The sequence below is a fragment of the Lontra canadensis genome, unplaced genomic scaffold (genome assembly GCF_010015895.1).
Source record: "Lontra canadensis isolate GAN:19392208 unplaced genomic scaffold, GSC_riverotter_1.0 scaffold8, whole genome shotgun sequence".
NCBI classification, from domain to species: Eukaryota; Metazoa; Chordata; class Mammalia; order Carnivora; family Mustelidae; genus Lontra; species Lontra canadensis.
Window position 1 is genome coordinate 6,346,382 of NW_022631002.1, and position 27,811 is coordinate 6,374,192.

Sequence of the window (27,811 nt, forward strand, 5' to 3'; positions counted from 1 at the left end):
GTCTGAAGTCCAAGTCTAGGGGACAGTGCTGTCCATGCCTCTGTCCTCGGTGCTGGCGGCTGCTGGCCATGTCGGGTGTTTCTTGATCTGGGGCTGCATGCCTCCCCTCTCTGCTCTGTCTGCAGTGATGTTCTTCCCCGTGTCCGGGTCTCGAACCTCTCTCCTTGCTCCGGTGAGGACACACACCAGTCACTGGATATAAGGTGCTCTAAATTCCGGATGATCTCATCTTGAGATCCTTAATTACATCAGCAAAGACTCTATTTCCAACTAAGGTCAAATTTACAGGGAGGGGAACCTGGGCGGCTCAGTCGGTTAAGTGTCTGACTGGATTTTGGCTCAGGTCATGATCTCAGGGTCGAGGGATTGAGCCCCGTGTGGGGCTCCATGCTCAGTACAGAGTCTGGTTGAGATTCTCTCCTTCTCCGTCTGCCCCTTCCCTGCTCTTTCTCTCTCTCAGATAAGTAAATTAACCTTAAAAAAAAAATTGGGGCACCTCGGTGGCTCAGTGGGTTAAAACCTCTGCCTTCGGCTCGGGTCATGATCCCAGGGTCCTGGGATCGAGCCCCACATCGGGCTCTCTGCTTGGCGGGGAGCCTGCTTCCCCCTCTCTCTCTCTGCCTGCCTCTCTGCCTACTTGCGATCTCTGTCAAATAAATAAATAAATAAAATCTTAAAAAAAAATTCACAGGTAAAGGGCGGGAGGACTTAGATCTTTTGGGCGGGTCGTGGTTTAACCCACTAGCCCTGTATTGGTAACAGGGCAACCCCTTCAGCATTCAAGGGAGTGGCAGCAGAAAGAGATTTACCACCAGAGAATGATAAGAGCTGGGTTAAAGGGATAAACCAAGGGGCTGGGAAGACTTCTCAGAGGAGGTGACCTCAGAACTGTGTCTTGAGGGATGCAGGAGAGCTGAGAGCACCAGAGAGAGAGAGAGAGAGAGAGAGAGGGAGGTTGGTTGCTACAAACCAGGATGGTTGGTCAAAGTTGATCAATGCCCTTGAAGTCACAATAGTGGTTCTCTTTGCCTGGGACGGGGCAGAAGGAAGGGCTCTGGGGGCTGTGATAGTCTCCCTTTCGATCTTGTAGCTACAAGGAGCGGTCACTTGATAAAAATGAGCCTTACACCTACCACTTGTGCAACTTTATGCATATCTCAGTAAAAAAATAAACATTTTAAAAAGGCTGCTCTATACGTTACCAGGTCATCTTTGACTTGTTCTGCGTTCCGTGTTTTCTAAATATTCTTTACTGAGCACATCTTAGTTATAATAGAAAACTGTTTGAAAATTATGCCTGGGGTCACCTGGATGGCTCAGTTGGTTTATTGTCTGGCTTTGTCTCAAGTCATGATTCCAAGGTCCTGGGATCGAGCCCAAAGTCAGATGGGAGCCTGCTTCTCCCTCTGCCCCTCTCCTGCACTTCTCATGCTCACGCTCTCTCTCTGCCTGAAATAAATAAATAAATTTTTAAAAAGAAAGAAAGAAAGAAAGAGGGGCGCCTGGGTGGCTCAGTGAGTTAAAGCCTCTGTCTTCGGCTCAGGTCATGATCCCAGGGTCCTGGGATCGAGCCTCACATCGGGCTCTCTGCTCAGCAGGGAGCCTGCTTCCCCCGCTCTCTGCCTGCCTCTCTGCCTACTTGTGATCGCTGTCTGTCAGATATATAAATAAAATCTTAAAAAAAAAAATAAAGAAAGAAAGAAAAGAAAAGAAAAGAAAATCAAGGCTGTCAGCATTCAGCAAAGCGGATACTTCGGAAGGTGGTGATGAGAGGTAAGCTGAGGGGGGCCCTGGGGGTGCCCCGCGTTCTGTTTCTTTGGGAGATGTTGGCCATACTGACGTGTTCTGCGTGTGAAAATGCACTGAACGAAGTGAACTCACTGTATGCTTCTATTATGCGTGCTTTTCTGCATTAAGTTATGCATCAATAAAAACTTTAAAATACAAGACAGCTTAGGAGTGGGAAGGAATCATTTAAAATCTTTGCAGTTAACCCAAATCAGTAACGTTTATTTAATACCTGCCTCATGCCAGGACCCTACATTCGGTAAATATATTTAGTCCTTGCAACAGAGTTGGGAAGTTCAATCATTTTTGTGTCCATTTTACAGAAGAGGCTCGGAGGTACAAGATGACCCGCGGGGCTGGACTTCACAGCCCAGTGCGGATGAGGTCTGGAGCCCCACTCCCACCGAGGACTCCTGCCTCCGCCAGGGAGTTCTCAGGGAGGTGTGAGATGCACCCCAAGATGCTGGGCCTACTGAATCTGAACCCTGGGGATCTGCATTTTTATGACCCCCCCCAACCCCACCCCACAATTCTTTTGTACTCTCCAGTATGGGCACCAATGCCTTCCACTGAAACAACAGGGAAAGAAACACTTGAGGAGCCTCTGCAGAGATGGAAAGCAGTCTGGGCACTTCAGGCAGATATACAGAGGTATAAGCCATAAAGGTAAGGAGGCTTTCCTAGCAGACTCCAGGAAGACCACCTCCTAGTGAGTTCTTTTGGGAGAGGGGACATTGATTAACCCTCCCCGCACAGAATCCAAGACAAATTCTCCTTAAATACCAATTCAGTGGACCACTCGCTCAGCCCACGAGCATTATTACCTGGTATGTGTCAGTCACTATTCTTGGCTCTGAGGTTCAGAGAGGAAAGATTCATTCTCTATCAGGAGGTCACCTGACAGAGAATAAATTTTACCTACCTGAGCTGGTTAAAAAAAAAAAAAAAATGGTTACACACCTGTTAAAATGGCTAAAGACCACAGACAACATCCAGCATTGGGGAGCAGGGGCTAAGAACGGTGCTGTCTCCCCGGAAAACAGCTGGGCAGTTTCTTTTATTTTTCGTTTAAATATTTTATTTATTTATTTGACAGACAGAGATCACAAGTAGGCAGAGAGGCAGGCAGAGAGAGGGAAGGAAGCAGGCTCCCCACTCTACAGAGAGCCCGATGCGGGGCTCGATCCCAGGACCCTGGGATCATGACCTGAGCCGAAGGCAGAGGCTTAACCTACTAAGCCACCCAGGTGCCCCGGCTGGGCAGTTTCTTAAAAAGGTGCACATACACTGGTCAGAGGACCCAGCAAATCCCACATCTAGGTATGGACCCAAGAGAGATGGAAACCCGTGTCCATGTACAACCCTGTCTGCCGGTGTCCGTAGAAGCTTTACTCATAGTCCCTGAAAATAGGAAATGGGACCCCAATGCCTTTCAACTCGTGGAAAGATAAACGAGCGTGCACACACCGAGATGGTCCGCGTCGGTCAGAGGCAATAAACAGGAGCGCAGACGCCGAAGGGGAGGCTCAGACGCGTTACGCTAAGTGAGAGACCAGAATGGAAACACCACGACAGTGAGATTCCACTGATGAGACATTCTAGAAGACGCAAAACCACAGAGACCGAAAATAGATCACTGGTTGCCAGGGGCTGGGGGTTGACTACAAAAGAGCACAAAGGAATGGCATGGGGGGCCGGGGCGGGGGTGATGGAATTGTTTTATAGTTTGCTTGTAGAGAGATTGTGCAACTCTATGAATTTGCCAAAACTCATAGACTGTACACCCAAAAGGGTGAATTTTGCTGAGTGTAAATCACATTTTACTTAAAAAAATTATAATAATACAGATGATCAGGCCAAGGGTGGGGGCTTGAGGGAGAAGGAGGAATTGAGGCTGGTCTGGGAGGAGAGGGTCAGGAAGGCTTCCTGAAAGCAGGGAGTCTCTCTTTGAGGCCATGGAAAGGCGAGAGCCGTCTGCTGAGTGGGGACAGGAGAGGGCGGGTGACAGACAGCAGAGCGGCACAGATGACGTGCTCTGGGCAGGGTGTAGTTCTGCTGGAGGGAAGGGTGGATGCGCCCCGAAGGAAGGCAGAGCTTGACTCCCGTAGGCCCTGCTGAGCCTGCGGGCAGTGGGGAGCTGCCGAAGGTGTTAGAACAGAAGCGTCATCTGGAGGATTTCGGGCTTGGACAATCCTCTGGGGAGGGTTGGTTGAGGGTGCCAGGCTGAAGGCAGGACGACTGCTCCAGATGTTCTTTCCCCGTGGCTGTGTCTTCTTGGCAAAGACATTCTGCGGCTCAGACATTAACCAAACCCTTGCCATGTGCCAGGCACAGTTTCAGGAGCTGGGGACAGACCAAAAATCCCCGTGGCTCTTACATTCTAATGGGGAAGCCAGACCATAAACAAGGAAACAGATTACCAAGGTCATCCCAGAGGACAAGGAGTACTGTGACAAAGCAGACGGGTATAATGGGGAGGGGAGAGGGAACAGATAAGGGGTCCCCCCACGGCCTCTCGAGAAGGTGACATCTGAGGACAACCTAAGCAGGAGGAAGAGCCCTAAGTGAGGACCTGGAGAGGGATCTTCTCAGGCACCTGCGAAGACCCCAAGGGGGGGCCTGATGTCTTTGGAGGGGCACACTGGATGCGGAATCCCAAAAAGCCATAAAGTGGGGTACAGCCACACCCTCCCAGGGGGTCCCTTCTAGCAGAAGATGGACAGAGCCCTCCCCAACGAGTGGCTGCCTCTTCTGCCTGTGCCCCACATCCTCCATATTTTGGGGGGATGATAGTCTATGTCCCCAAGTGTGGAGAGAACAGCCTAAACCCATAAGGGTGGTTTTCCTCCTGGTTCTAAAGGTCACAGCTGTTGCCACTGTAAACAGTGTTCCTGTTGACAGAATCACGCCCGCTCTGGAGACAGGGAGACTGAGGACACACCTGGAAAGGCCAATCTGGACTTTTTGAACTTAAAAAAAAAACAAAAACAAAAAACACTGAGCAAGTCAACAACTTCGGCGTCTGGTGACTCACCTGTTGTTGAATGCTCCCTGTCTCCCGGTCACCGGGGCTGGCTCTGCCGGGCTCACTCCCTGTGTCACCTCCCTCAGCCACACCGCAGCACCCACAGGGGACATCCTTCCCTGACTGAACCTTGGCATCAGGTCAGAACTGGGCTGCCCACCAGCCAGCCAGACTACTGACTTGTAAGGGACCGCACCGTCACCGACAAGGTGACTGCTGCCAGAGTTCCGTTCATCGGGTGACTTCAAACCAGAGAAATTTATTCTGTCACAGTTCAGGGGGCCAGAAGTCCCCAGTCAAGGTGTCAGCAGGGTTGTTTTCCCTGGAGGCTCTGAGGGACAACCTGGTCCACGCCTCTGTCCTCATGTCCACCCGCAACCCTCAGTCCCTTGACGGGTGGGCCCATCCCTCTGATCTGTGCCTGTCTTGTCACATGCCATTCTCCCTGTGTCTCCCTGGGTGGGGGGGGGGGGGGGGGGGGAGGGGGGTGTCTTCTTTTCATAAGGACACCAGTCACTGACTTTAGGACTCATTCCAACCCACTACAACATCCTAACTTGCTCTACAAAACCCCTAGATCCAAATATGGTGACATTTTGAGGTTCCCGATGGACATGTATTGGGGGCGGTCACTACTCAAATCAGGACACGAGGTCATAAACAAGACAGAACACACTGGGCTTGCCGTGGGCCACTTAAAGAACGGGAAGCACCAGAGAGCTCAGCTAGAGGCTGGAAAGGTAACTGCCAAGGGTGAGGACGGGCACCCACAGGACCCCACAGGCCTGGCGGATCATCGGTGGTGACTCAATGGCCCCTGAGGGGAGGGTGTCCGTTCAAAAGCCAGCCATGGGAGACTGTGTTTTCCAAAGATACCTCTACCTGCCCATACCATCTACTCACCTACACTATGATGTGGACGTTCCTCCGTGGAACCTGGCTAGTCTTTGTAACTTTGTGCCATTGCTCCCTAGAATATGCCAAAAGGGATGAAGCATGACAGCTTCTGCTGGCTAGGACATACGCCGTAGGAGCCCCAAGCTGACTTAAGGAGACGAGCGGCCCCGAAGCCATCATGTTGGAGAGACCGCACGGACACTGCACAGAAACAGCGCGCCCCCACCACTCCAGGCCCCTCTGGCCCCAGCCCAGGCGCCAGACGCCGGAATGAGGAGGTCTTTGAGATGACCACAACCCAAGTCAGCATCTGCCCCCAACAGTATGGGAGAGCCTGAGCCAGAACTGCCCACCACTCCCTCATTCCTGACTCTTAGTTGCCACGATAGATGATCGATGTCTACTGCGGCTTTACGACGAGTTTATTTGTAAAGTGGGCTTGCAGGTTGGAGGCCGAGCAGAATTGTCCAGGGCTCCAGGAGGCAGGAAGGGCTCTGCCATCAGGAGCTCTCCCTCTTTGCCCTCTCCCGCAGCCTCTTCCTCCTCCTCTCCTCTAATTAAAATCTGAACGAGTATTTGAAATGTCCATTTGCAGGGACACTGATGAAGCCCCAGATCTGTCCTCTTGCTCTTCCCTCTACCTGACAAATTCCGTGTCACCCTATGAGGCTCTGCTCATCGTGGTTTGGGGAAGGACCAGACAAATTTTACCCCCATATTATTTAAACTAACAGTTAAGAATTGCTTTAAAGGGGCGCCTGGGTGGCACAGTGGGTTAAAGCCTCTGCCTTCGGCTCGGGTCATGATCCCGGGGTCCTGGGATCGAGCCCCACATTGGGCTCTCTGCTTGGTGGGGAGCCTGCTTCCCTCCCCTCTCTGCCTGCCTCTCTGCCTACTTGTGATCTCTGTCTGTCAAATAAATAAAATCTTAAAAAAAAAAAAAAAAGAATTGCTGTAAAAAGGTAAGAGTGATGGGGGCACCTGGGTGGCTCAGTCAGTTAAGTGTCCGACTCTTGATTTTGGCTCAGGTCATGATCTCAGGAATGTGAGATGGAGCCCTGCGTCAGCTGGATGCTCGGTGGGGAGGCTGCTTGAGGTTCTCTCCCTCTTCCTGTCTCTCACTCTCTGCTCTCCAGCACCCCATACCACCCCTCACTCACACACACGCTCTCTCTCTCAAATAAATAGATAATTAATTTTTTTAAATGAAGGAAAAATGAAAAGATGATAATGACATATATATATATACATTTGCCATCACTCTCAAGCACATTAAAATTAAGATGTGTGAGCGGTTGGAAAGAAACAGATCGATAGAGATTGACAAAACAAACATAACAAAAAAAAACACACAAACAAAACCATAACAGAGGATCGTAAGTCGCAGAATGCTTGCCATCCAATTTGTTAAACTCTTCTGTATGTCCTAAAACCTTCATAATAAAACATTGGGGAAATAACAAGAACAAACATAGCAAGTACGACGGGACAGGTACTGTCCTAAGACTTACCACCTGATGGCTCATTCAGTTTTCGGCCCAACCTCGGAGGGAGGTTTGATCATTATCCCCATCTTAGTACAGAAGAAGCTGGGCACACAGAAGTTCAAATCATGCCTAAGCTAAGGTGGCAGGAAAAGGACAGAAAAGTCAGAGCGAGGCCAGCTGGCGAGCCCCAGCACAGTGCACCCCTCCTGATTACAACATACCTCTCACAGGCTATGCCTTTCTGATCAGAGGAATTAGAATTTATAATTAAAACACAATTATATTAAAGTTTTATGCCGTTCTTCGTGGCTGCCCAATGAAACCTGTCCTCCTACGGCTGGGGTCGTCCCACGTATGAGATTACATACACCCCAGGGGACACCAGAGCCTTGCCTTCCCAGACTCCGTGGCAGCTCAGGGGCAGGTAATCCCCACCCGCCCCGATAGGCAGGCGCAGCAGCACCAGGCTCGTGCTCAGAAGCTGGCGACCGGAGAAGCAGGGGTCAGAGGGCATGGACCTGGCAAAGGCAGTGTCATGGACCTTGGCGCCCAGCAGCAGCAGGATCAGAGATGACAGCATCTGAGCCCAGCAGAACCGGCTGTCCTGTCTGCACCAGACCATCCAGTGCCCAGTTTTGCTCTGCTTCCATCAGTGTGGATTCCAGACTTGGATCTCTGCCCTTCTGGAAAATACACAAGCCACCCAACATCCTTGAGTAAATTCCTTGCTTTGGCCAACACTGGATGGGGTTCCTGCTCTCCCTTCTACAACTGCTGGATATGTCGTATCTTCAGGGCGACTGCTAAACGTATAAAGAAAACGGTGGAGGGTTTGACTCTTGACCTCAGGGTCATGAGTTCAAGTCCCACGTTGGGTGTAAAGCATACTTAAAAAGAATGTCATTAGTCACCCATACTCAAAGCCGATTTTAGAATTCTGTATCTGTGCAAATATTACCTGTCAAAAAGGTAAGACAGGGACACCTGGGGGCTCAGTCGGTTGGGCGCCTGCTTTGGCTCAGGCCATGGTTCTGCGGTCCTGGGATCGAGTCCCACACTGGGATTCTTACTCAAGTAGCGGGGAGTTTGCTTCTCCCACTGCCGCTCCCCCTGCTTGTGTGCTCTCTCTCTCTCAAATAAATAAATATATTTTTTAAAAAGAAATACATAATTGAATTGATTAAAAGGGCAAAAAAAGGAAATATGATTAATTATGAATCACGATCTCTGGATGGTTATTTTTCCCACCTCTTTATACATTTCTGCATTTTTCAAATATCTCAGTAAATATCTTAATAATCAAGAAAAAAGTACCGGGGCGCCTGGGTGGCTCAGTGGGTTAAGCCTCTGCCTTCGGCTCAGGTCATGATCTCAGGGTGCTGGGATCGAGTCCCGCATCGGGCTCTCTGCTCTGCGGGGAGCCTGCTTCCTCCTCTCTCTCTCTGCCTGCCTCTCTGCCTACTTGTGATCTGTCTGTCAAATAAATTAAAAAAAAAATTAAAAAAAAAATAAATTAAAAAATAAATAAATAAATAAATAAATAAATAAATAAAAAAGAAAAGAAAAAAGTACCATGGAAAAGAACTAGAGGCCACAGAATGCGGCAGGGTATTTGAAAATCATGTATCTGATAAGAGACTTGTGTCATGTATCTAGAATATAAAGGAATCTAACGACTCAAAAAGACACACAAACCAGTAAAAAAATGGGCAAAAAAATCCAAATGAACACTTTTCTTTTTTCCAAAGAAGACGGACAAATAGCCAAAAAAATACATGAAAAGATACTCAACATCGTTAACCACCTGGGAACTGCAAAATGAAATCACATGAGACACCACACACACCAGGGAGGCAAAAATAGAAAAGAAAGGAACAGGGGCACTAGGCTGGCTCAGTCGGTAGAACGTGGGACTCTGGATCTCAGGGTCTTGAGTTCGAGCCCCATATTAGGGGTAGAGCTTTCTTTAAAAAAAAAAAAAGACAATCACAAGTGTTGACAAGGATGGGGGGAAATCAGAGCCCTCATACAGCACTGGTGGGAATGTAAAATGGGGCAGCTGCTTTGGAAAATAATAGGGCAGTTCCTCAAAAGGTTAACCATAGGGTTATGGTATGACTCAGCAATTCTACTCTGAGGTGTAGACCCAAGACAGCTGGAGATACATGTCCACACAAAAACTTGACCATGAATGTTAATATCAGCGTTATTCACAACAGCCAAATGGTGAGAACATAAGGCAGATGTCCACCGCCTGATAGGTGGATAAAGAAAGTGTGGTCTGCCCGTCCAGCGGAATGTATCTAGCAACAAAGAGAACTGAAGGATTGACGTCCACCCACGACAACACCGATGGACCTTGCAAACATCACGCTAAGAAGCTGGTCGCGAGACAGCACATCATGTACGGTCCCATTTACCTGGAATGTCCAGAAAAAAGCAAATCTAGAGAGAGAGAGTAAGTGTGTGATTTTAGGTGGTTGGAGAAAAGGGGAAATGGGGAGAAAATGCTTAAGGGGCAGGGGTTTCTGTTTGAGGTAATAAAAAAAAAAATTCTAAAGTTGCTTGTGGCAATGGTTTTCCAACTGTGAATACACTAAAAACCAGTGAATGGTGTACTTTAAGTGAGATAATGGTATAGTATGTGAATTTTATCTCAATAAAGTTGTTTTAAAATGTTAAGAAAAGGGCGCCTGGGTGGCTCAGTGGGTTAAGCCGCTGCCTTCGGCTCAGGTCATGATCTCAGGGTCCTGGGATCAAGTCCCACATAGGGCTCTCTGCTCAGCAGGGAGCCTGCTTCCCTTCCTCTCTCTCTGCCTTTCTGCCTACTTGTGATCTCTCTCTGTCAAATAAATAAATAAAATCTTAAAAAAAAATAAAATGTTAAGAAAAAAACTGGAGGGAAATGTTCAACAGTGGCTTTCTTCTGTGGGGCTTCCTCTTTTCTGTGGGTTTTGGGTTGGTTTTGGGGTGTATGTGTGTTGTTTCCAGGCCTTGGCACGAATTGGAGCCCAGCAAATATTTATTGATTGAATGGATGGACAGAGGACAAAAGGATGGCTAGATGGGTGGACGAATGGTGGTTGCTGGCCTCCAAAATGGCCCCCAGTGAGCCTCATCTCCTGGGCTTTATGCCCCTGTGTTGCCTCCTCCAACACTAAACAAGGGCTGACTCTGAATGACAGAATCCTGTGGAAGGGACAATGTCTGACATATGAGGCTAGGATGGAAAAGGCATTGCAGCTTCTGCGTTGTCCCTTGGGCTGCTCTCTTAGGAGGAAGTCAGCCACCACGCTGGGAAGACACTGGAACAGCGTTCTGGAAAGGCTCAGGTGGAGGGGGACTGCGGTCTCTCACCAACGGCCAGCACTAACTAGCCAGTCAGTCCTGATTCCTTACCCTCAGAAACCATGATAATGAATTATTGTCTTTTAAACCATTAAGTTTTGGTGCCAGGGAGCAACAGATGACTAATGGAGATTTATCAAGGGGGGATGGATGGACGGACGGATGGGTAGGTAGATGAATGGATAGAGGGGTGGATGGGTGGATGGGTGGGTGGTTGGATGGTTGGACGGAAGAAGGAAAGAAAGTAGGAAGAAAGATGGATGGAATTTTCAATTTGGGTCTTTCCTAGGACTTTACTTAAAGAACTCACCCGAAAGTAAAGGAGACGCAACTACTCCAAACTACTCTCTTTTCAAAACGCTCCATCTCAACCGGGTTTCAGGCCCGGCAAACATCCCTGCACAAAAGATGCGAGGTCACTCCACTTCCTACCACATTTCCTCTCCCTCGCCCAAAGTAGCAGCAAGTGGAAACAACTGGGATCTCTTACATTATTTCAGAAAACATGTGTGGAGGACTGGTATGTCTGTTCCAGGCCTGGGCTCCAGGTCGCAGGGTCCCCAAGACAGATCAGACTTGGAACAAACAGCCAAGAAAGCAAGGTAAAAGTGGTGCGGCCACTGAAAGAGCGAGGTTCTGCAGTGTAGACACAATTGGGTCAAAGTGTAGCTCCCCAGCTTGGGCAACTCAATCTCTCTGTACCCAACCTCTCTGTACCCTGACTGCTGGCAATAGTAATAGACACCAGCAGCAAATTACTCCTGTCTCACTAAGCTCTGTCTGAAAAACAGGAGGGAAAATGGCAAGTCATCCAACTGGCCTTGCAGGGGCAACGCGGCCCATCCACCAGGCCTCACCCATGGGCTTGGCAACCCTGTTCTTTGCCCTGATGGGATAGTGACGGCTCTCCCCCATGACTTTGGCATCGACCTCTGAAATCCCACTGCGCCCCTGGACAAGCCCATCTTTCCTCCCAGAAAATGCTGTCACCTTCCCGGGTATCCCTGGAAACATACTGCGTCAACTGGCCCGGAGTCAGGGCATGGGACGGAGGAGGGTGGGTGTGGCTACATTCATAGCCGGGCTCACCTGGGGAATGACTGTCTTTGGATGAACTCTGCAGAACATTCTTTTCCTAATGGCATGGTTGCAGCGTCCCTGAGGGGTGCTCTTCAAGCTTCTGCAGAGAGGGCTTTCGGGATCCGAGAGCCTGTACCTCAGTTAAAGATAGAGGCGGCCGCTTGTCTCCTGCTCAGTCACCCACTTGCTCCGCTGGACAGCACTTTCCTGCTTGCCAAGACTGCCCACACGTGCTGTCTCTGTTTATCTCACCCCCGACCCCGGTAGAAAGGCAAGGAAGGATTTCCAGCCTCTGCAGATCAGGAAACGGAGGCTCAGAGAGGCCAGGCAGCTGGCCTAAGAACACACAGCTGGTTGTTCCCCTTCCTACCTTTTCCTCCCTTTGTGCTGTTCCTGGGAAGATGACCTTTGTGGAGCTCACTGCTTCTGACCTAGGCTGGCGAAGTCAGCTTGACTCCCAGGGCAGACTGGGACACAGCACAGGTGTTCAACAAATACTTTTGAAAACACCATCCTCCCTGGGTGCACCTGGGTGGCTCAGTGACTTAAGCGTCTGACTCTTGGTTTTGGCTCAAGTCTTGGGCTCAGGTCATGGTCTCCGCGTTGCGAGGTCAAGCCCTGTGTCAGGCTCCAAGCTCAGTACAGAGTCAGCTTGAGATTCTCTGCCTTCCCTCTCTCCCTCCCCCTGCTCATGCTCTTTCTCTCTCAATGAAAAAATAAAATCTTTAAAACAAAACAAAAAACCACTGTCCTCCCTTTTTATATAATCATTGTGTTAAAAAATAAAAAATAATGGTAACTATTTTTTTTAACGACTACGATGTGCCAGGCGTTTTCTACATGTTATTCTACTTAATCTTTGTGGCATGTTTTATCTAATGCCCCAGAACAAATATTAGTGCCCCTTGGTGGACGTCGGCAAATATGGGAGACAGGCTGGTCTTGACAATGCTAGGGAGAAACGTCAGGTGTGGTCCCCGTTCATGAGCTCTGCCACAGGGCCATGCAGAAAGTCCTTCACTAAAGGCGACTTGAGTGAAACTGAGTGCTGGTTCCTTACCAGGCTCTGGATGTCGATAAACTGTGAAGAGATGTGCACTGCTTTGTGAATTTCCACATCACCTACTACCTGGTATGTGGAAAGGAACAGAGAAGACAAAATAGGAAAAGAAAGAGGATGGGAAAGGTAGAGAATGGGAAGGGGTACAGGGTGGGGGGCATCCGGAGGTTTCTCTGTCCTATCCTGTCCCAGGTGGAGGAGGCAAAAACCAGAAGCCTACCTCGATGACGAGGGTCAACCTCCAGGCAGGATCTCTAAGGACCAAAGCCCTCAGCCTGCCAGGTCTGGCCTTGACCTTTCTCCTGGAATCACCCGGAACCAGCAGAAGCAGCTCCCACAGGGAAGGGGGGAGTATACGCCGGGGACCCAGACCAGGCAAGCTGGCTGCACCCGCACACCAGCTGGGGCTCCACCAGAGGTGGGACTACAGCCCACGGATCCCTGGCTGCTGGCCGAGGGACAGGGGTAATCAGCCCCCACTAACCGGAACCCTCCAGCTGGCTCTCCTCGAGAGGAAAGCGCCAAACCACGGCTCCTTTCATCTCAATCCAGAGAGCCTCTTCCCCGTCCCTGTCATCATGCCTGTGGTCGGTCCTCAGGGACCCTCCCAGCTCTCCGCACCCCTCCCCAAACTCAGGACCCAGACTGAACGTGGCCACAGGAGAATGGCATGATCAAGGTCAAAGGAAGAAATGGCTCCTCTTCGCCTGTGCCCATGACCATCGATCGGCCTTGGTTTCCCCTCCTGTGCTCAGGCCCTCCCAGAGTTAGTCGGAGCCATTGCTTCCTGATTTCTTTTTTCCTCAAGAGGTTAACCATGGACAGGGAAAGAGAAACTCCCTCATCGAAGACAGAGTCCCAGAGACCTGGAAAAGGGCGGGGGGGGGGGGGGGGGGGGGGGAAGAAATCAGAGTCCTGGGGAGGGAAGCGGGCTGACTCCAAAGGGATGCTCTATGGAGGGACCAAGCTGGGGGAGGGCCACGGAAGCAGCGGGTTCGCAGGATCAGATCCCTGGGACAACAAAGAACGAACGGTTACCAGAGCTTCTGGGGCCCAGGCACCGTTCTAAGGACATGCTCCCCGCACCACCTCAGCCCCACAAGGCAGCTGCTGCCCGCATCCCACAGTACAGCTGAGACACTGATGCACAGAGGGTAAGTGACCCACCCAAGGTCACCCCCTCAGGAAGTGGCAGAACCAGGATTTGAACCCATGATGTCTAGCTCCTGATTCTGTATCTCCCTGTCCACAGTGTGGCCTGAGGGGCCTTCCCCAATGCTTGTGTCCTACTTGAAACCCCAAGACTTTGGGCAGTTCCTCAAAAAAGTTGAACATAATCACCACATGATCTAGAAATTCCACTTCTAGGTATACACCCCAAAGAACTGAAAACTGGGTCTCAGACATTTGCACACCCATGTGTGTTGCTCACACATTGTTCGCGACAGCCAGGGTGTGTGAGCAAGCCAAGGGTCCCCTGAGGGTTAGGCGAATGAGCACAACTTGGTCTCAACGGAGGAGGAGACGATATTCAAACAGAGAAAGGATGGAAATTCTGACTCATGCTCCAACAGGGAGGAACCTTGCGGACATTATGCTAATTGAAATAAACCAGTCACAAAAAGTCCAAGTCTGTAGGATCCCATATAGAAGGCCGGAGGGCAGTCCAATGGGTCAAGACAGAAAGCAGAGGGGTGGCTGCTGGGGCTGGGGCCAGGGGTGGGGAGTTGTGTTGAACGAGGACGGACTTTCAGTCCAGGAAGATGAGAAAGTTCTGGAGGTGGAGAATGGTGACGGTTGCACAACAGTGTGAGTGTCCTTAAAGCCACGAACTGTACACTTAATGGTTAAAGATGGTTCATTTTATGTTACACATATTTTACCACAATGAAACAAACCTTGATCTAGGGCTTTGGGATAGCGCTGGGCTGGGCACACCCCAACAGGGACTGACATTTGCTGTTTGACCCGACTGGCCAGAGGGGCTGGAGAGGCTACAAGCCACAGAGCAGAGGTCACACTCCCTGTCAAGCTGAGCTTGAGGGCTGTATCTGCTACAGGAGGGAATCGAGGGATGCTGGGACAGGCAGAGGTGGGGAACAGACTGGGGGAGCTGCGACTGGGTTCCCTCAGCAGGGCCTGGGGGAGAGGGGTGAGCCCTGGGTGGCTCAGACCCACTGCAGGCTCTGCCGGACCCAGACAAGGCCCTAAACCCTGGCTGTGTCCCAGGCTCTCTGCCTAACACGACACATACAGCACCACGTTTATTTCTGCAACCTCTGGAAGGGGTCTTCTTTGTGCCCATTGCATGGATGGGAAAACTGAGGTCCAAGAAGAAAAGCAACCTGGCCAAGTACACATTTCTCAAAGCCCATCTTATTCCCAGGCCGCAGATCCTCAGCCCACCAGGGGCACTCATGGTTGAGATGCCCAGGGCTAGGCTGGAGCATTTACCCAGGGCCAGGGTCCTCCCCTCCCTGAGCATCCAGACGGGTCTGGCTGGAGTTCAGGAGTCATGAACTTGGGCCACATCCTCCATGGAAGTTTCTGGAGGCAGTTTCAGCCCCCGTGGAGCCTGAAAGGAGGGTGGGCAGCCAGAGGGGGTAGGCAGTGTTTTCAGTCTGGCTGAGGGAGAGCTCAGGGAGCCCACTCCCTGCTCTCGGGGGCTCAGGGGAGGGCCTGGAGGGGCGGGGATGGAAGTGCTGGTGGAAAAGGGCTCTTTGCCCAGGCAGCCAAGCCCTTCCAGGAGAGACACAAAGGCCTCATGGCTGCCTTTAGTGCCGACACAGCGGCCTCCGCCCCAGGGAAAAGAGGAAGTGGTCAGAGCAGCAAGAGAGAACCTTCAAAGAGGACATGTCCCAACTCCTATTACCCCCTCCCCTCGCGGGAAAAGGGGCCGCCACGGAGCTGGCCCTGTACTTCTGGGAACCTCCCACCCAAGGAAGTCGGGGGAAGATAGAACCTGCTTTAACCCTACAGTGACCTCCTGAAAACTCTCTAGAATTCTGGGGGCCTCCAGGCCTCCAGCCTTGGGGATCCCCAAGGTCCACAGGACAGTTGGTTTCCCCAGTCTAGTGGCCAGCACTCAGCAAGCTCAGAGCTCAGGGGAAATGGAGGGGCGGGACATCACAGTGAAGAATGTGCCTCTGGAGTTGTGGGTTCAAATCCCGCCTCTGGCCAGGTTGCTCACCTTCTCTAGGCCCCAGTGTCCTCATCTAGAATGTGGAGACAACCAAGTCCTTGCCTCTAAAGACCGGTGAGGGCTCAGTGAGGCATGAGATGTTGATCGCTAAAGGCAATGTCCCCTCAGCAGATGTGTTTGATAAAATACAGTCACTCTCATGCCAGGGGCGATCTCAGAGGCCCTGGGGCCCTCGGTGGGCTGGCAGCAGGTGGAGGCTGGGCCCAGGCTACATCCAGAGAAAACCAGCCATGGTTTTCCATTCCTACCGCAAACGGAAAGAGAACCAGAAAAACCTTAAGGATGAAATGGGTTTGATGATGGGGTGATCCCCATCTCTCCAGAGGTCCACTTGGAGCTCTCTTCAAGGCAGAGTCTAATTCTCAAACACCCCCGGGGAAGGAAGTAGCCCCACCCCAAAACAGCACAGCATGAAGGGTCAGGGACACTATCTCAGGGGCTGAGCCAGAACTCTGCTGCCTCCCATGCAGCAGGAGTCACTTTATCTGTCTGTTGTCACCACGGGTTCGAGTCTAGCTCTGAAGGATATCTGAGACTGCTCTAGCCTTATGGTACAAGAGGCTTTTGCCGATCTCGTGTTCTATGGTCAAGAAGCAGTCAGCTGGGCTGGGACCTAAGTGAGGCAGGCAAGGGGCCTTGGGTGGGAGCCCGAGAGTGTTTCCCTCCTGAATCTTTCCCTTTTAGGGTCTCCCCTGGGCCCCTCACTCATCTCACTATCTTCAGACCTTGGCAAGCGATCTCTGGTTCCCACTCCTCCCTCTTTCAAAGGGTACAACCACCTCCACTTCCAAACTATCCGCCAAGAACCAAACAGGATGCTTTGTGGGAAGATCCTAAAAATGAAAGAAAGGAAGAAATGGGAGCAATGCTTTGGGCAGGAGGCTCCTTTCTTCCTCAGAGCCCTTCATATCACAGGGTAACTCGTTCTATTAAGATGGAGACCGTCTTCTGCTTCAAGTTCAGCAACCTCTTTTCCAAAATCCCGCCCCCCCCAAGGAAGCACTGGAAATATAAATAGAAACTCTTAGAGACACGGTACCAGAGTTTACACCCATTTTGTGTGACAAAAGACCAAGGGACAGTAATATTTTAGAAATTCACTTAAGAGGAAACACAATTGGCCAACTTTAAAAAAAAAAGAAAAGAAAAGATGGTCAACCTCACTATTCTTCAATGAAATGAAAATGAAATGCTCTTTTTACATTTGAATCAAATAATTTGCTTATTTAACAATATTAGAGACACCTTTCAAGGTCAGCAAGTTCAGCAAACTTCACTGGTCTTGGTTGTGTTTATTGACTGGTTGTTTACGGTTCTGTGCCTTTGTTTCTCTTATAAGCAGTGCTTGTTTCTATATGTATCTTTGAATACTTGGGTGAGAATATTTACAGAAAAAAAATTGTTTTCCATTGTAAACGCTGGATCACATATCAAAACATAAACGTATGTTTTAAAATTTGACAGAAATGTCCAACTGCCCTTCAAATACTCTACTTTTTGACCCGGTAACAATGTCTTCTATTACTTTATTATTTTTTTTAATTTAAAAAGCCGCTTTGTTAAAGATTTAAGAAGATAGAGATGGTAAAAAGCAAGCCAGATGGGCTCGGGGAAGAGGCTCTTTGGCTGAGTTAACTCTTGGTCCCCCAAATAAACCCCCAAACCAGTTGCGCATGAACATGTAAATCAGACCCATGTTTTGGGTGCCCAGCGTTGACTTCTGTTTCCTGCCTGGAGAGCCCCCTGTAAACTCAACGACGGGAAGGCAGCTGGGCTGAGCTTCAGTGAGCACCCAGCGCCAGAAGTCAGCCCCACCCCTGCCCTTCCACCCTGGACCCTCTCCCACCATATCCAGCCCTTGGCGAGGTCACCTGCAGGAGGGAAGGAGCCAGGCTGGGTCATCGGAAATGTCTCAGTTTCCATCTCAGCTCTAAGAGTGTCTCACTTCACTTGTCTGACTTCAGACAAGTTGCTAAGACTCTCTGCTTCTCAGTTTTCCTAATCTATAAAAATGGGTCCACTAAAACCTGCCTCACTGGATTGTGATGAGGGGCAGATGTAGGAAAGGATGTGAAAGTAACTGGTTTTCCTTCCTTCTGTTTTGGGTTTCCCAACAGGTCTACAGCTGGGGAGTAGGGGAGCCCAGTCTGGGGTTTTCTGACCACAAGTGCTTTCCCAGAAATAGTCTTCTTCGAAGTTATTATTTTTTTTTTATCTGAACACGTTATACATGGACAGGATACAAAATTCAAAGGATCTAAAAGGGTAAGAAAGAAAAGCAAGACTTTCCCACTCCTGACCCCCTCCCAAGTCCCTGCCCAGGGGCAGCCTTTGTCATCTCTTTCTTGTGTGTTCTCTCTGGGTGTTTTGTGCATTTTTGCCTCTGCACCTTGCCTGAAACAAACAAACAAACAAACAAACAAAAGGTTGCCAGTGTTTCTTAAAGCTTTTCCCCCATCAGTGCATAAGGAGCTTCCTTGTTTGTGTGTGTGTGTTTTTATGTCTACATTTTACTTTGAAAGTTTCAATACTATAAAAAAGTTGCAAGAAGAGGAACATGAGCACCCATAGTTTTAAACTTGGATTCACCGATTATTAATACGCGCTGCCTTTGCTCTGTTTCTCTTGTCTTTCTAAACTTTCCAAGAGCCCAGAGTTAGTTCAGCAGCTATCTACTCAGAAGGACATTCTCCTGCATAACCACAACACAGCGATCACACGCAGGAACGTCAACACTGATACAATGCTATTATCTAATATACAGCCCATAATGGAATTTCCCCAGGTGTCTAAAATGTCATTTTTAAGAATCCAGATTCCAACGAAGGATTGCTCAATGCATTTAACTGCTGTGTCTGTTTAATCTCATTCAATCTCTCAGCCTATTTTGTCTTTTACCACCATCAACATTTTTGAAGGTCTAGGACAGTTTTGCAAAATATCCCTCAGTCTGGATTTCTCTGACAGTTTCCTAAGCAATTTTTTTTTTTTTTTTTTTGGCAGGACGGTTAGGATGGCATTGCACTCCTTATTGTCAATGGCACATAGTATCCCAGTGCATTACAATTTATGTAACTTGTCCTTTACCCATAGAGGGAAACATGGTTTCCAATCATGTTTCACAAACAATGCTGCAGTGAATATTCTGAAACTTCTGTCATTTTGAAACTGTTCAGTGTGTGTAGGATAAATACTTACCAGTGGGATCCCTGCACCTACACAGACTCCCCTTTATAAAGGATACATTCATTACTACTCCCACTAATACTGGGTGAGGACACTCGCCTCAGAAGGCCGTCTTATTTTTTAACTTGCATCTCACTGTGCCCTAGCTAGTAAGGTCACACATCGTCGTCAGGTCTCTGGGTGAGAAGATTGCCTTACATTTCCTTACATGTCCCCCTGGAACTGGCAAGAAATCCTACTTTCCAAAGACAAAGTCCCAAGTGCTCCAGAGGAGCACTATTAAAAAAAAAAATTTTCTTTATTTTATTTTATTTATCTATTTGAGAGAGAGTGCACAGGAGCGGGGAGAGGGGCAGAGAGAGAGGGAGACGCAGACTCCTGGCTGAGCAGGGAGCCTACCCTGGGGCTTAATCTCAGGACCCTTAGACCATGACCTGAGTGGAAAACAGAGGCTTAACCCACTGAGCCACCCAGGCCCCTCCATCCAGTGCCCTTGGAGCACCATTCTTGCTCAGGGTTACAAAAAACATCCCTATGCTCTGTGAGGTCTGATTCAAAAGAGAGGGATTGGTTAAGCAAGAAAGGCGTGTTAAGCACCTTGTTAGTTGCTTGATGGGTCTTATCAAGCCTGCCAAGGAAAAACTATTAATTTTCCCATTTTACAGATAAGGAAACTGAGGTTCAGGGAGGTTACAGCTGGTTTACTCCTCCGATTGAGGAATAACTGACTCAGGCCCGATTGGCGTCACAGAAGCATGTATAGGTTTTATTCTCCAACCCCCTTAGGTGTTGGTGGTTGGGAGAGACAGAAACAAAACCTACAAATTCACTCCAAATCTAAAAATTGTTAACCCCCAACCACCACCTTTGGTTAAGGTGATCACCTCGGCCACCGCCGCGAGTTCTCAGATCCCTTGAAAACTACTCTCCCCAACATGCATCGCTCTCACGGACTCTTCCGGCCTCTGCGGACTACACTTCCCAGAACACAGTGCGCCCACATGCTCACTTCCGCTTCCGGGCCCGGCGTTTCCTGGGTGTTGCGGTGTCTGTGCAGGACAAGGAGTAGCTTGGGGCTGTCATCCCCCCAGGGCTCAAAGGCGTGTGGTGGGAACAGATGTCAGACTTATAAGGCAGGAGACACGGGGGCGGGGGGCTGCGAAAGCACTTTCCGCCTCCCTTTAGTCAGCAGGCTGGCTTTGTTAGTGGGAGCAACGCCCCGGGGAGCCCTCGGTTGAGTGACCCACTTGGGGTTAGTAGAGTTCCCTTAGGATCCTTGCATTCGCTTACAGTTTTCTAAGGGCCGTGAGAGCCTGTCCTCTATTCTGTGACTCCGTGTTGCCTCCCTGAGACACCCGCTCCCTTCCAAGCAGGAAAGAAAAAGAAAGGAAGGAAGCACCTTTAACCCGCTGTCTTGTTCCTACCCATTGTTGCCCCCTCCAATGAGGCGGGCTCACTGTAGCCAGGGCAATCTCGGAAAGTTAGAGCACTCAGCCGCTTCACATTCCATGGCTCCCCCTTGCTCTAGGAATCCCATTCAGACGCCACGTCATGTCGCGTGAGAGCAGACCTAATTTCACCTTATTCTACTCATCACCCCATAAATCCCCTCCAGCCTGGCTCCTGGAATGTGCCTTGCTCCCTCTAATCTCATGCCCTTTGGCCAGACAGGTGCTGGGACTGTGCTAACTTCTGCTCTTTGCATGGCTTACAGCTGTTCCCGTGTCATTCAGAGTACGAACCCGGAGACAAAGCACCCCGGTTCTTTCAACTGAGCAAATGCAAAGAAGGGTCATGGGTTCCAACTGAGCAAATGCAAAGAAGGGTCATGGGTTCCTAGTGACACAAAGCGGCTTCTACCCCCAGGGCTAGAAGAACAAAGGAAGCCGCTGACTGAAAATTTAGAAGGTGGGGGGAGGCTACTGGTGGGCTCTGGGCCTCTGAGGGGCTGGCCAGCTTAAACATCACCTCCCAAGAAAGGTGGTCCTGATCCTGGTACCCCCACCCCCAGCAGAGCACCCCACCTTTCCCTTCAGAACACTGTCCATAGATAGCCATGTGGGGCTTGCATGTCCTGGTGTTTGACCCTGGTCTCTCCACTGGGCCCCCCCAAAGCAGTGATTAGGCACACTGCTTGGAAGGGAGCGGGTGTCTCAGGGAGGCAACACGGAGTCACAGAATAGAGGACAGGCTCTCACGGCCCTTAGAAAACTGTAAGCGAATGCAATACCACTGTGTTAAGTGTCCCCCAGACACTTTGTGGACAGAATCATTTCTCAGAGCCACTGCACTGGGAGTTCCTGCGCTGGCTGGACTGGGACTCTGCCATGTATCTAAACTCTCCTTGAGGGGCTCCTGGGTGGCTCAGTCAGTTGGGCGTCTGCCTTCTGCTCGGGTCACGATCCCAGGGTCCTGGGATCAAGCCCCATGTTGGGCTCCCTCTCAGCAGGAAGTCTGCTTTTCCTTTTCCCTCTGCGCCTCCCCCCACTCATGCTCTCCCTCCCTTGAATAAATAAATAAAATCATAACAAAACAAAACAAAACCCTCTCCTTGATCTTGAACCTGCTTTTTTCCCAGGACTTTGCTGGAATAGAGTGATTCAGAAGGGCCAAGATAGGCTCCTGGGCATAGGAGGTGGTGTCCCCTCCTGGGGTTGTGCAGGTGAGGGTCAGTCCCCCGAGGAGGAGCTCAGCTTTAAGCACTCAGCCCTGGAGCCCTCTTGTCTGACCTTAAAACTGGGCCCTGCCTTGAACATGGCCTGGCACCTACTAGGGGCTCAGTAAGTATGTGTCGAGTGAATGAATGGGACCTCACCTCTGTTACCCAGGACACTAGTCCGCTTGGAGTAATTAATTCTCTAGGTCATCTTTTAGCTGAGAAGGACGATACTGACTTAAAATGTCCCTGCCACAGTACATTTTATGTTATATGTTTTTACAATTTAAAAATGTTTTAATGGAACAACCCTTCCCCCGCTCCACCGCAGGTAATAAGGCATATGGTGCAGGGGGAAGTACAGCTGCTTTGGGGCCACACTACCTGAGTTTGCACTGAAGTGATTCCTCCTCCAGGCTGTGTGGACTTGGGCAAGTCGGATGACCTCTCTGAACCACCATTTCCTCACCTGTAAAATACACCTCAAGTAACCTCAAAGCCCAGCACCGTACGTGGCACATCAAGGCACTTTATACATGTTTGTTTCCTTTTTTTTTTTTTTTAAGATTTTATTTATTTGAGAGAGAGATAGCCAGAGAGAACATGAGTGGGAGGAGGGGCAGAGGGAGGGGAGAAACAGACTCCCCGCTGAGTGGGGAGCCTGACTTGGGACTTGATCCAAGACCTGCAGAGCATGGCCTGAGCCAAAGGCAGACGCTTAATCTCTTAAATGACTGAGCCACCAGGCACCCCTCCCACCCCGAGTTTGTTTCCTCTTGTTGTGAGCTCCAATCACAGCTCAAACAGAGAACCACCCTCTGACTCCCTGAGAGTGGGTCACTGGCCCAGCTCGGGGCTGGATCAAAGCCAAGGCTGAGAGGCCTGGTTCATGGGAGAAGAGGGCTGCCTTGGGGGGATCTCCCTTGCTCTATGAAGCAAAGAGGATACATGGATCAGAACCCTTTTCAAACTTGCTTAAGCAAAATGGGGAATTTATTGTCTTACCTATTGGGAACTACCTTCAGGTCAAGTTGAATCGTGGGACTCAAAAGACCCTCATCAGGGTGGTCTTACTCATCAACCCAGTGACTGGGCAGTAGGGTGCAGTGACTCACAGGCTCCTGAGGGCAGGGCAGGGTTGGTGACTATGATTGAGAGCCCCACTGAATCAGCTCCCAGGGAAGAAGCTTTGATGTTAACCAGAAGAATGAAAACATGTAAGATAAGCAGTAAACCTTACTATCTGCCACACACTCTTCTAAGTACTCCTTCTTGTTAACTCATCAAATCCTTCTAATAACTGTACAAAATAGGCATGATTTTCATCACTCCCATTTTACAGATGAAGAAGCTGAGGTACAGGGCGCCTCAGGTCACAGTCAGTGAGGGGCAGAGCTCGCATTTGGCCCCAGACAGTCTGGCTCCAAGTACCAACACTATACCACTTCCTCATGCTGCCTCGCCGTATCAGACAGTGATAAGAGATGGTCCCGACAGGGGCAGCCCCAGAAGGGGCCCAGCACTCTCTTGGAATGGTACGGAGAGCAGCTGCGACTGCAGGAGGCCCAGCCTTCAGTGCCTCTGCATCGGGAAAATGCTGGGAGCTCCTAGAGGACTTACCCCGAATTGAGGACATCCCCAGGCTCCACCCCAGGGCAAGAGTCCTGGCTTGAAGAACCAGATGCCTGCTTTGCCACTGCCATAAGCTGGCTGTGTGACTTGGGGCCAGTCACTGCCCCTCTCTGGGCCTGCTTCTTCCTCTTGCAAATGAGCAAGTTGGGCTTGACTCCCCACCACTGAGGGTTCTCTCGGGGGAAAAGTTGGGGATGAACTGCTCCAACTTGTGGTTGGCCACAAACTGCTCTGTCCGCAGGTGCTGGGAAAACAAGGTGTCCCCGGCCCCCAGCACACTGGTGGCTCTGAGCCCCTGGAGGGACTCGGCCCAACTGTGAACCCTGCTTCCTCTCCCATGACGACCCTTTTCCCGAGGCCCACGTCACTCACCATGCCAGGGCCCACCCCAACTGGGCCAGGCCAGCGCCCTCCTGCCGCACCTTCTCCATCTGCTGGCTTCGCCTACTGCAGGCATCACACACTCGTGGGGCAGTGGCTCTCCACGGAGGTGGTTTTGTAGGGTTTCTGGATTTAGCAAAGAAAAAGGCAACCTTTGGGACATAATGAGACCAAAAAGGTGTGAGTCGCTTATCTGAAATGTCACTGGGAAACCTGCCTTTTTGGGCTGGCAACCCTATACCCAGGGGACATCTGTTGTATCTGGAAACATTTTTGGTTGTCAGAACTGGGGGTTTCCATTGTTGTGTCATGGGATGAGGCCAGGAGTGCTGTTCCAAACCCTCCCGTGTCCAGGGGGTCTCCACCACGGGGATTAATCCTACCGAAATGTCAGCAGTGCCGAGGCTGAGGAATTCCAGGTGCTCCCCAAAGCTAACCCGCATCTGTAACTGTGATCTCAGGGACTTGTCCAGATGCAGCTGTGGTCGTCCCCCCAGCACGTATGAAATGGCTTGTTCGAGGTCATGCAGCCGGCAAGCAGCAAAGTGGAGTCCTCCACCTGTCTGTGCCTTCTCCTCTCTAATAGACTCCTCTGTTCTTCTAGACACGGAACCCAGGAAATAGTGGGGGAGTGGAGCCGGGTAGTGCCTCACAGGATCCCCAGGCCCTCAGGGCTCCTTTTGAGCAGGCAGGCGAGCCCCGGGGGAGGGAGGATCCCAGGTGCTGCCACCAGGGGGCAGCAGAGGCTTGGCAATGAGTCTGCACCCCCTGGCATTCTAGGGAAAGGAACTGGTTATTCTTACAGACTCCTGGTTCCCCCCCCACCCACCACCACCGCCGCCAGAGATCCCGATCCAGGGGGTCGGCCAGGCTCATGGGGCATTGGTATTTTTTGAACCGCTACCAGGTGATTGGCACGTGCAGCCAGGACTGCGAGGCACTCGTCTAAGGCCTTGTTTTTCATGCCTGGTAGCCTTGACAATACCAACGTGGATACTGTCTCAACCCCTCCCCCGACAGACAATGCATAAACAAAACGGGGTCCATTTGGACAACGGAAGGTTATTCAGCTGCAATAGCAATGAAGCTCTGATGTGCCTACAATGAGGTCACTGTGCTAAGTCAATCAAGCCCGAGGCCCCGGGGTTCCATCCACTCCCCTGGGTCTGGAGCGGGGGGAACTCGGAGACGGAACATGGCCTTGCTGTGGGCTGGGGAGGGAGGAATGGGGGGTGGGGGTTGAACAGGTAGGGCTTCAGTTTCAGAAAACGAACATTTCTGGAGGGGAGGGGTCCACCACCTGAATAAACCCATTGCCACCGAGCCACACCTTCGAAAGCGGCTAAAACGGTCTGTTTTACAATGTGCACGTTTTACCACAGTAACAAAATGCGGTGGAAACAGAAATGTTATGGCTACAGTTTAAGATCTTCCCACAAAACGAACCCACAAATGTCCAGTCTCTGCTCAGAGCAAGTCCTTAAGAGGGCCTGGGGTTGGCACCCCGGCTCGGAGAGTGTCTAGAAGCGTCCCAGGTGAATTTCACAAGCGGGCTATGCGCTGAGATCATGCTAAGATCCCAGCGTCACGGAAGAACAGTGGGTACACCATCCCTTTATCTGTTGCCACAGTTTTAAAAATCTGTCCACAACTTCTCTGATGCTCTTCCTTCCAGCAGTGGGTCCTAATTCGCCTCCCCTGAGCGTGGGCTGACGTCAGTTGACTTGCTGACATCAGAGACCTTAGTGATAAAGGTCCCCAGAGTTTCGGCTTTGGTCGCTCACTGTAGAAAGAGCCACATCATGAGAACACTTAAGTAGGCTTCTGGAGAACCAGTGGAAGAGAAATTGAGTCCTTCCGCCAACCGCGGTGCGGGACGCCATTGCAGAAGTGGGCCCTCCAGCCCGGGATGCCTTCAGATGAGACCGAGACCCCGGCTGCTGTCCCAATGGCAGCCCCATGGTACCCCTGAGTAAGAACCACCCAGCTGAGCCCCTCCCGAGTTCCCACCCCACAGAAACAGTGAGATGCCTATTTGTTGTTCCAAGCCACTACATTTTGGGGTGATTTTTTACACTCTAGGAGATACTTAATACACCCACTCATTAGTCACTAAACCATCCACTCATCCTTTCCATGACCACCCATTCAGCCACCACCGACTCAGCTACCCATCTCCTCGCGTATCTGTCTGTCCAGCCACGAATCCATCCCCCCGTCTAGTCCTTCATTCATCACTTCCTCACCCACCCAGCCAGCCAGCCGCCCCCCCACCGTTCCTCACAGGACAAACAGACCCATGAAAATATCTGTCGCACGAGTGAGGAAACATTTTCTAGACCTCAATTCTATGGGACTTGCTAAGACAGGCCAAGAGACTTAGCGGGTTGGTCAGGAGGCTGGCCCCCTCCCTCAAAGGTGGAAGTCAGTTCCCCACCCGAAGCCCAGCCAGCCTCCTATTGTCCTGCTGAGAACCACCCCGACTCCTCCCACAATCCTTTAGGCCTGCCTGGTAGGAAAAACCTCGTTCTCTCAACTGACCACCCCCACACCAGGGGGGAGTGCCAATTCCACGGCTGCTGGCTGTGACTGAGGGCCATCAGCCTAGGGAAGGAAGACTGGGGACAGCAGGGCGTCCTGCCCCACTCTGGAGGAGCCTGTGACCCCAAGATTTGGGCTTTTCTGGAGGCCGAGTGGAACAGCCACAGAAAAGCTGGTTCCCTTCTTATGACAGGCCTCGTGGTCTCCTCCCTGAGAACATTAGAGAGGCCCAGGCCCTCCCGCAACACATACCTTTTTCCAGCTGAATCCCATCTCATCCCTCTGTTTTCTCATCTACAAAGTGGGAATAATGAGGGTATTTGGGAGCTGAGATGACACGGTGCACAGGAGGGCCCTCAGCAAGGGGCCACTGGCGGCAGGTATGGAAGCATGCCTGCTGATCTGTGAGGACAAGAGTGCAGAGTATCAGTAAAACTCACAGCCTCCACGCAGCAGGCAGCAGACTCAGGAGACAGTCCCCTCCTCTCCTCTCTGCTTTGCTCACTCTGCTCTGGCTGCATCATCTCCTCTTCCTCTAACACTCCTTACCTGCTTTGACCTCAGGGCCTTTGCACTGGCTGTTCTCGCTGCCTGGAATGCTCTCCCCCCCCCAAATATCCCTTGGGTCCTCCCTCTCCTCCTTCAGGTCTTTACCCAAATTTCCCCTTCTCACTGACGCCTTCCCGGGGCACCTTTCCTCTATTCTCTCCATCCCCTTGTTTGGGTTTTCTTCCCATCACATCTATCCTTTTAAGACACTACATCCTTTTTCGTATTAATTCTGTTTCTTGCCTGACTTCTCTAGAACACAGACTCCCCAAGGCGGAGGGTCTGGTCTTTATTCACTGCTAAGGGCAAAAGGCAATCCAAGTGTGACCCCTCCCCACCACTGCAGCCAGGATTCTGTAAATCTACTTTAACATAAAAAAGTTCCTTTGGAAGCTTCCTTTATCTCTAAATCCCTGGAAGATATGTTTTGGCAATCACCCCCCCACCCCCGCCTATGGCTCACCCATATGCATCTGAAGGGTCTCATGACTAAGGTTTTATCAGATGGTAATAAATGACCTTTTCCCACAACAGCTAGCTCCTCAAGGTCCTGGAAAGCTTGCTTCCAAAATTCCTTAGAAACTTCTGCTATTCCTAACCCCCTTTCCAGCTGGAAGTCTATAATGGGCCTCATGACCCCAGTGCGGCTCTTCCTGCCCCAGGGCCCTGTCCCCATGCTTTTTATAATAAAATCACCTTTTTGCACCAAAGACATCTCAAGAATTCTTCCTTGGCTATCGGTGTTGAACCCTAACTCCCTCTTTCCTACATCAGAAGCAGCTGGAGGTAGGTGACTAGCAACTTGGGGAGGGACCTGGGGGGACCCTGTGGCAGGGACCCTCACTCCCACTCCACCCAGTCTTGCCAAGTGCGCACACCGGGGCCACAGCGCGAGCACCCCGGTGACCAAGTGGAGAAGCAGCAGTGAGCACACAGGGACAAGGGCAACACCTCCCAAGTCCAGGACAGGTATCCCTTT

The 27,811-nt window shown here is 50.7% G+C and overlaps 1 long non-coding RNA gene across 5 annotated transcripts; it reads right to left on the reverse strand.

Moving 5' to 3' along the window:
• On the reverse strand, positions 1–26,887 carry LOC116865611. 5 transcript variants are annotated; one of them, XR_004382244.1, is made up of 5 exons: positions 26,536–26,887; positions 23,734–23,868; positions 22,114–22,198; positions 15,876–16,131; positions 13,636–15,260 (listed from the first exon to the last, which is right to left on the reverse strand). It is a non-coding gene; the product is annotated as an uncharacterized LOC116865611 (long non-coding RNA). The 5 variants fall into 5 exon arrangements; XR_004382246.1 differs by lacking the exons at positions 13,636–15,260; positions 15,876–16,131 and adding an exon at positions 1–163; XR_004382245.1 differs by lacking the exons at positions 13,636–15,260; positions 15,876–16,131 and adding an exon at positions 1,832–2,715.
• Positions 26,888–27,811: the final 924 nt, after the last annotated feature.